General features: G+C 40.5%; 1 long non-coding RNA gene across 1 annotated transcript; it reads right to left on the reverse strand.

The window, feature by feature from the left end:
- Nucleotides 1–811: 811 nt before the first annotated feature.
- Nucleotides 812–9,160, reverse strand: LOC140506390 (uncharacterized). The gene is made up of 3 exons (XR_011967909.1): nt 8,633–9,160; nt 6,653–6,726; nt 812–5,856 (listed from the first exon to the last, which is right to left on the reverse strand). It is a non-coding gene; the product is annotated as an uncharacterized lncRNA (long non-coding RNA).
- Nucleotides 9,161–9,761: the final 601 nt, after the last annotated feature.

A 9,761-nucleotide genomic window follows, 5' to 3' on the forward strand; every position in this document is an offset into this window, starting at 1 on the left:
CCACCAGGGGATGCTTCTGTTCTATATGAGCCCATTGGGGCATAAAAAGCTAGAAGAGTCATCATGTGGCTCCTAGCTCCCAGGCTGCCTGGCCATTCAGTTGAGGGCTGAAGGGGTGGGAGGTGAAGATCAGAACGGTCTCTCGAGGGGAGTGAGCAGAGAGGTCACTGCTGAGTCAGGCCAATAAAGCACATGCTTCCCACAGGCCTGGCTGGCAGCCTCCAGTCCAGGACATTTCAAAGGGCTTGATAAACAGCCCTGGCCTTGTCTCTCCCACTCCCTGCTGCAGCAATGACAGGCCAGGAAAGGAAGAAAAACCTGGCAGGACAGTAAAGCAGAGAGTAAGGTGTTCCTCCGCTGGGTCAAGGTGCTCCAAGTTCTTCTCCTGGCCCCTGAATCCCAACTGGGTTTCTGGCAGCCGCGCAGCTGCAGCCTCTCCTAGCAGAGAAGAAGCACATCTGTTCACAGTTATGGGTCAGTGCCCATCCAGGAAGCAGAGGAGGACTATAGAGTAGGGCTGTGCATGTGCACACACACACACTCACACATACATAAGCACATACAGAGTTACCCAAGCACACACATACATATATGCACCTTGATATATGTGTATACAAACATATACATGAATGTCCTCAGGGATATGCACATGCATCTGCATGATACCTATACATGCATACAAATGCATTTAAACTTCTGAGTCCTAGAGAGAAGGGAGCAGATTTTTTTTGGTGGGGGGGAGGAAAGGGAGGGATTTAAGCTAATTGGACTGAACAATAAAATATACGCAAAACAGGTCCAGAGGTTTTTTTTTTTTTAATCAAAGGAGCAAAGCAAGTATTTTGATCTGATATGATCTAGGAAAAGCAGCAGACAGCAGAGGCTGGACTCTCATACTTAAGGCTTTCCCCCCAGGTCCTTAGATGAATTGCCATCTTTACATAGCAAACTGATGCACGCTGCAAAACCAGGTCCACAGAGCTGGAATGCTTGAATTGATGGATGGATGGTAGGGCAGTAGGCTGCTGAAGGGCCAGTGTTATGTGTACCCCACTCCATGCCCATACAATCTGTCCCTGCCACAAGCTGGGCAGCCTGGGGCTGCCTTGAGGCTAAGAAGCCCTGGCTTCAAGCCTTGCCTCTGACACCTCCTGACTATGACAATCTGGATCAATCATTTGGCATTTCAGTGTCCCAGGCTGTGCTCTAAGCTGTAGAGAAGATACAGACCCACACTGGCAGAGGGAGCTTCCCTACCAGAGAATCCCCTATTCCAATGAAATCACAGTTCCAGTATCTATCCCTGTCTGAAGTGAAGCTGGAGCTGCCCCTTGGAGGGCCCCAGGTGAGGGTCAAAGTTCCATGCTATAATTATAATTCATTTTGTTAGACTAGATAAATGAGGCTGACTGGGTGCCCAACTTTGTGTTAGCTCTGAGAGAAATGATTATCAAATAACAAATTATTGGGGAGATCTCTGAACTTGCCTCCCAGTTTTTCCCACCTAGACCATCTTACCAAGGTGGAGTTGTTGCCCCAGATAACTAGAAAAATCTTCCAAAGAGATTCTAGTGATGAAATCTGACCTACTGTGTTTTAGAAAGCCATCTCTTAGTAGAACTGGAAATCCTTTTGTCTAGATTGTCCTAGGTGAGGGTAGTCTAGATAAGCGATAAGTTTCTTTGTCCCAGACTTAGTGATCAGTCATGTCCCCCAGACCGTCATTAGAATAAACTCATACCTTTTATTATAGTATTCATTCTTCATTACTTGTTAACTAATCAGAGTTGATTGCCCCCTCAGGAACTTGATTTCTTCTAAGGGCATATAAGCGCTGAGTGGGCTCCATAAGGGATTTTTTGCTTTTGAGAGTGCCATCGACCCCTTTTATTAATTATACGTTAGCATAATTAATAAAATGATTAATTGCCCAGAAATTTCATACATCATAGCTCCAAGAGAAGGCAGGATCTCTGCCCTCTGGTAGCCTCTCCATGTAGTAAAGGAGAAAGTATCAACATTCCTGAAATAACATCCTTTATGGGAAAATGCCTCCAAGACCCTGGCAGTGGTTTAGTTTTAGGTACTGGATTTTTAGAAGGACATTGATAAGCTGGGCAACATAGGGTGCTGAGTAGGATGATAAAAGACCTGTGAGCATGCCAAATGAGGGTCCATTAAAGGAACTGGTAATATTTTACTTAGAGAATAGATCATTTAGTAGGGCATGTGATACCTTTCTTAAAGTATTTGAAGGGCCACCATGTGGCCTGCTTGGTTGCAAGGGATGGAACTAAGGATCAATGACACAGAAGCTGCAATGAGAAAATTTAGGCTTGACATGATGAAATATTGCCAAATAGTCAGAATTACCCCAAAGTGGATTGGGTCATCTCTGTAACTGATGGTTCCTTTTTAATACAGGTCTTTGAGCAACGGCTGGACAGCCATTTATTTGTTAAGCATATTATAGAGAAGATCTTGCTTAGGTTCAGGTTGGACTAGGTGCAGATTGGCCTCAGAGATCCCTTCTGACTTAGAAACAGCTAGGTGACCCAGTGCCTAGAGTGTTGGGCCTGGAGTCAGTAAGTTCAAATCCTGCCTCAGATGCTAGCTATGTCACTCTGAGCCAGTCATGGAACTTCTATATATGACAGCTTGCTCAAATGGAAAATGGAGATAATAATAACTCCTACTTTGTAGGGTTGTTGTGAGAATTAAAGGAAATAGTATTTGTAAACCACTTAGCACAGTGCCTGGCACAGAGCAGGTGTTTAATAAACACCTGTTTCCTTCCCCAACCCTGAAATTCTGTACTTGTGTGAATTAGAGGAGAACTATGTACATACACAAAGTGCTGAATTAATCATCAAGTGCCAAAATGAGTGGAAAGGAAATAAGTAATATGACTGCTATTTTACCCTAGAAAAGGGAAGTTATCATGAGTAAGAACTATCAGGAAGGCTTCCTAGTTGATTTCATGAACAACCAATCAATAAACATTTATTAAGTGCCTACTATGCGCCAGATACTCTATTAAGCACTGGATGTAGAAATACAAAAAAAATTCTGGCCTCAAGGAGCTTACAATCTAATCAGAGAAAGGAACACACAGAAGGAAACTAAAAAGAGTTTGAAGGGAGGGAGCCCAGAGCTCAGTAGATAGAGGAAAGGCATATAGCCAAGTGGGAACTGAAAAGGTAACTGACCTGGGCACCCTCCTTAAATGGAGCTTCTGGGAAGAACTTTCCACTCCAGCCTCCAATCAGAGGGGCCCTCGGGGGCAGAGGGTAGGAAGGAAACAAGCATTAATTAAGTGCCTACTATGTACCATTGTCTGGTTAAGTGCTTTACAAATATTCTCTCATTTGATACTCACAACAACCCTATGAGCTAAGGGCTATCATTTTCCCAACTGAGGCAAACAGGTTGAAGTGACTTGTCCAGGGTCACACACCTAGTAAGTATCTGAAGCTAGATTTCTGACTCAAGGCCCATCTGAATCATGACCACTTCACCTAACTGATTTCTGATGAGGTGTGAGTACCAGGGCTGAGGTTATCTTGCAGGATGATGAGGTTCTTAAGAATATGACCTACAAGTCCAAAAGGAATACAGTCAGAATGCAGGTCAGAACAACTTTGAAGGATGTTTGGAATTTGGAGAGGTGGAGAGATGGGAGACATGGCCTAGAGGTCTGAATGTGTAGGACACTTAGGAGGGCAGAGTGAGAAGAATGTCTGGACTGGAGCAGAGGTCAACAATGAACACCAGTAAGAACAAGACTTGGTGGTAGAAGTGGACTTTGAGCAGACTTTGAAGGGCCTCTCTAAAAAAAATTAGAAAGGAGGGAAAGTTTGTCTTCAATGCTTCTCCTTACTAAAGTTTGCCCTCCCATTGCCTTTTTTCAATCTCCAATGCGTAGGAGCTAGTGACCTCTCTCATGCTGGCCTGGCTGCCTAGGAGTCCTCACTTTGATTCCTGATATCCTTCTCTGGATAATGGTCTGTGTTTTCTTTTTCCTTCTTGCCTCTTCCATTAAAACTTTATGTTCTTGTTCAAAGCTGGGGGGAATAACTGGGGATTTGCCTCAGGATGCCACAGAATCTTCCAAAGGGCTTGTTTCCTCCCCTGCCCCAGACACATTTCTAGCCCTTTTCCCTCAGTAGGAGAAGCATAGGCACTTCTCTGTGTCATGGGGAATGTGTCCTCCTCCACCTCACCACCATCAGCACACCTGATGAGTTCCAATGGACTTCAATCCACCTTGCCTTACATGCCAAAATTCCTAGTTACAGTTCTGGTCTTATGTTCTGTCTCCTCAGGAGCCTATACAGTACCTGAAGCAAAGCAGAAAATTAATTTATAGCAGGACGTTAATGGCTACATTACATTTCTATCCATCCCTAGTAACATTTACATTTAACAGGGAACTCTCCAAGGTTTTAACGTAAAGGAATGGCAAATGTACTAGACCTTGGGCCAGTGGAGGAGATATTCTTATAAAAGGATGGATGTAAGATCTTTTCCTAGTTCCTCAATTTATAAATGTAACAACTTCTATCTACTGGATCTAGATCTTAGGTGTTGTGGTATTGTAAAGAAGGAAATACACAGAACTAGTTCCCTATTTTGGCAGTTACGTGGCACAGTGGATAGAGCAGTTTACTTGAAATTTGGAAGACTCATCTTCATGAGTTCAAATCCAGCCTCAGACACTTAGTAGTTATGTGACTCTGGGCAAGTCAGTTAACCTTGTTTGCCTCAGTTCCTCATTTGTAAAATGAGCTGGAGGAGAAAATGGCAAACCACTAGTATCTTTGCCAAGAAAACCCCAAAATGGGGTCAGGAATTTTCTGAAACAACTCTACACAATTTCTCTTTAAGCCCAGATAAAACTGGTGATGTTGACCGCTAAGAACCTTTTATGGGACCAAATAAAAATAATAAAGAGGAAATCGTACTCCACATCCTCCAATCCAATTAAAGCATTTCCAATTCAACAAGCATGTTTTAAACACATACGACAGGAAAGACAACGAACTAAGTGCTAGGGATACAAAGACAAAAGACAAAGACTGAAAAGACAAAGAAAAAAACAAAAAAAAAATAGTCCCTGATCTCAAGGAATTCACATTCATCCAGGATGGTGGTAGAAAACATAGGAAGCCTTTCCCCATCTTTTCAACCTATAGTAATCTCTCCTTCCCCTGATATTTTGCAGCACTACAGGTTCTCTCTCTATCCCGCATTTGCCAGTGATCATTCCCTGCTTTCATTGGCAACCATTGTTTCAGAAATACATTTCTTGCCTTCCCAGTCACAATGTTAGCATCTTGAGGGCACCTTGTCTTATACATTCCCTATTCCCCTATCTTAGTATTGGGCACACAGCAGGGGATCAGTAAAGGCTTGTTAATTGTTAATGATTATTGAATCAATTACTATTGATTATTGACATAAAAATGAGCTCTGGGGGAGAGAGCAAAATTTTTCATTGTCTTAGATGTGGTTGTGTGGAATAAAAGTTGAAATGAGTGGACTCTTAAGTAGGACTTAAAAATGTTTGGACTTGAAGATCAATCTATGATTAAATCCCAGACTTGGTAGCAGAAGAACTTAAATCCCAGGTCTGCTGCTTATTACTTATGTGACTGTAGGCAAGTCAGTGATTCTCTCAGGGTCTCAGTTTCTTCATCTGTAAAACAAAGTGATTGGGCTTGATGACTTCTAAGGTGCCTTCAATATCTAGAACTATGACTCCATGATTCTATGATTTGATATAAAATACAAACCAAGCTGGGTACCATGTGGTGTGGAGAGAGTGGGAATTTCCAAGAGAAATGCAGAACTGAGCTAGAAAATAGTAAAAAAACAGCTAGGGTTAGGAGAGGATATGGATATTTCTCTCTAAAAAAGTAATGCTACTTCAAATCCCTCTTATGGGCTCTGATAATCTAACTTACACTGAAGTATTAGGAATTTATTGCATTACTACTCCTAGGAAGATTAATATTTTAACAGGAGACAAAGTCTTAACTCTAAGAAATGAATTTCTAATGGTGGAATTTTAGGTACAATATGGGGGAATGGATGCATTGGACCAGAAGATTTTTATGGCATTCCTTAGATCACATTGTATTGCTGGTCACCTATTTGACTCTTAATTAAAATCATTTTAGCTTAAACTAACCTAAACAGTGGGAACATCCTCTCTTCTCTCTTCTTTCCCACTGTCTCTTCTTATATAATTTCCTGAACTCCCCCAACTTCAACTGGCACCTCTATGCATATAAGACCTCAAATCTATATTTCTAACTTCAATCACTCTTCTGAGTCACAGATCCCCATTTCCACCAGCCTGCTGGACACTTCCACTCAGGTTTTCCATGAACTCTTGAAAAATCAACTCATCCAAAATCAAACTCATCATCTTTCCAAGCTAACTCTTCCACCCCACTTTCTTATTTCTGCAATGAATTTGGGTGGAAGGGTTAGTTTGAGAGTGGGTAGGGCATAAATGTTAAAGTCATCTACTAAAGGCACCAAGAAGTTGGGTCTTTGCTGGTTATGGAAGTACCTACAGTGAAAAATTCATAGACTTTCTGAAATATATGAGAAAGAGCAAGACATTCCACAAATATAAGCTTACCTTCACCATTAGGCGTTTTCTTCTTATATTACACCATAACTTCTCATCAATCTGAAATGTAAGTCTGCTCCAAACTGGTAGAAAGAAAAGACAAAATCTGATCAGAATAGCTAACTATACCACGTGCTTCTCTTTCATTTGGAATTCATATCATTTCCCACGATTCTGCTGTCTATGGATACACTAAGCTTAAGGAGTACAGGGGGAAGATACTGTTGGGTTGTTAGGTTTTTTTCTACCTTTTCCTTTCTCTTAGTTTCCAATATGTAGTGTTCACAGAAAAGGGATTATCTATGGAAAAGTGGCCACCTCTGGTTCCAGAAACAAATTGCAATTATTAAGGGATGAGGCAAGTGTTTTTCACTTGAATTCAGCCCTGGGTATACTTAGAGTCAGGAACAGACATTCTTAACCTGGGGTCCTTAAACTTTTTTAAAAAGCGTATTTCAGTATAGCTGATTTCCTTTGTAGTGCTGTGTGTTTTATTGTGTATATTTAAAAATATTATCCCAAGAAAGGATCCATAGGATTCATCAAACTGCCAAAGGGGTGTCTGACACAAAAAAAGGTTTTAAGAACTCCTGTCCTAGAAGGACCAAATAAAGACCAACACTGAAACCAGAAAACGGGGCCTTATTTAAAAACAAAAAAGTGGTCTCTTGGGAAAGGAGGCATGGAAAGATAGTATAGGGTTTCCTAGAGCAGAGGCGTCAAACGTGGGGGACATGGGTGGCCCACAATACTCCAGGAACCAGATATAAATGTAATTGGAAAAAATTTAACAACGTAAATAAAAATACAATAAAATATAGATAATTATAGATAACATAGTTTTCTAAGTCAATGCGCTACTAGCAGGGATTCTTATGCATGATTAGTAGCCCCTGTTTCTATTGGAGTTTGATGTCACTGTTCTAGAGCAACTTTAGAGTTTGTGAGTGAGCTTAGTCAATATATCAGTTTTCTAACTGACAAAAAACATTTCTTTGCCATCCTCACTGAAGTAGGGGTCAGGCTTAGGCTTTTTGCTCAATCTGTTAGAGAACTGGGGGAAGATGTTAACTCTAATATTTCCATTCATCACCCAAGCTGATAACTGGATGCCAGTCTAACAGCATTCTACCTGGGAAAATGATGGCCAGTAATTAGTTGGCACATGTACTCAATTACTTATCAAACCAGAGGTATGTACTCTTTCCTTTAACCCAAGGTTACAGAGGGAATAATTCAGTGTGTTAATAAACCAGAGAGCTTACATAGGCAAACTGCTCCTTGGAGGGAGTTACAGGTCCTGTGTAAGGAGCTAGGAGATCTTGGAGGAACAGCGGGTACCAAGAGGGAGTTGTGCTAGAGACATAAGTATGCATAGAGCACAGACTAGGTGTGTGTTCAGGTGTGCTGGCATACCTGTGGCTAGAGCCATAACTAGGCTGACCTTTGACCCAGGGCTCTAACATCAGGGAAGACCTTCAGCTCTTTGAAGTGTTCTTCAACCCCTGTGGCCCTGGTACTACTTGCTATGGTTACCAGGTGTAACATCTTTTTCCCAGAATCCCCCTTCCTCTATTCTACTGTCTATCCCTAACCTCCCACCTCTTCCAATGAGGAGTTAGGAATGATCATCCATACTACAGAATCCAGAAAATGGATAAGAAGATCATCAATTTATAGATGGAAAAGACCTTGGATGGAGACCATCAAGTCCAACCTCTTACATTTCGAAAATGGAGGAAGTGAAGATGAGAGAAGTTAAATGACTTACTCGGGGTTATAGAATTAGAAAGTATTTGAGGAAAGATTTGAACTCAGGTCTTCCTGGCTTTATATCCAGCACTCTACCCACCAAGCAACCTAGCTGCCTCTGGTTTATACCTGACTTAGTTGGATCGTTTCCACCCTTCCCCATCCCACAAACATTCTGCTCAACTAAATTTGACCCAGGCACCAGAATTCCTAGTTACAGCTTTGAGTTATACTCACTTTTTTTCAAATCATATGGTTGCTAAATAGTTCTCTCTTCACCTTGAGGGGGCACAGAGTAGGTTGAAATCAGGCCAAGATTCTTTTTCATTTTCAATACCTGCCACTCAGCATTTCCAAATGAGAGTAATCATAAAACAGTTGATTAGTTGTCTGAGAGTTATTTCCTAAGATTGTACTATGTTCCCACCTCTGTGCTAGGTTCTGGGGGGAAGGGAAGGAGGAGACTAGAAAAGAAGGTATAGAACCTCCTGTCAAAGAGCTTACAATCTAGTTGAAGAAATGGGATTCATGCACATTAAACAATTAAATGATCTTCCAAGGTTCTAGATTTTGTGGTTCAGTGTCTAAGTGGTCTTAAAATGTTTTTTTAAAATTTATTTTATTTTTAATTTATGGAATAAAACAAGCATTCCCATAACAAGGTATAACAAAAAAAGATGATTACACATGAAACTTCAAATCTACTATGTATAACTTAATATTCATTTTAAATAGACAACAAAGTTATGTAAATTTCTTTTTTTCTTTTTCTTCCTTGCCCCCCCTCCCTGCCCTAGAGATGGCCACCATTAGACATAAATAGGTATATATGTGTAAAATAATTACATACATACTTCTATATATCAGTTCTTTCTCTGGATAAAGATTGTGTCTTTTTTCATATGTCCTTTATAGTTAATATAAATATATATAAAATATATAGATATATATACAAACACATACATACATTTATATGGGTATATATATCTTATACATGGGATGTAAATATAAATAGTCAAAATAACATATTCACTCAAAGTCATTCCTATAGCAATATTGCTGTTACTGTATACAGTGTTATCTTGGTTTTGCTCATTTCACTCTTCATTATTTCATGCAAGTTTTTCCATGTTTTTCTAAGATCATTGAACTCACATTCCTTATAACACAGCAGTATTCCATCACAATCATATGCCACAACTTGTTCAACCATTCCCCAATCAATGGGCATCCCTGACATTTCCAGTTTTTTGCCACCACAAAGAGAGCTGCTATAAATAGTTCAGAACATATATGAATGTTAAATAAAGGCATGATTAGGGAGGAAAGAACTTAGACACAGCTCTGCCATTTACTATTTCTACAA

The sequence above is a fragment of the Notamacropus eugenii genome, chromosome 5, assembly GCF_028372415.1.
Source record: "Notamacropus eugenii isolate mMacEug1 chromosome 5, mMacEug1.pri_v2, whole genome shotgun sequence".
NCBI lineage: Eukaryota > Metazoa > Chordata > Mammalia > Diprotodontia > Macropodidae > Notamacropus > Notamacropus eugenii.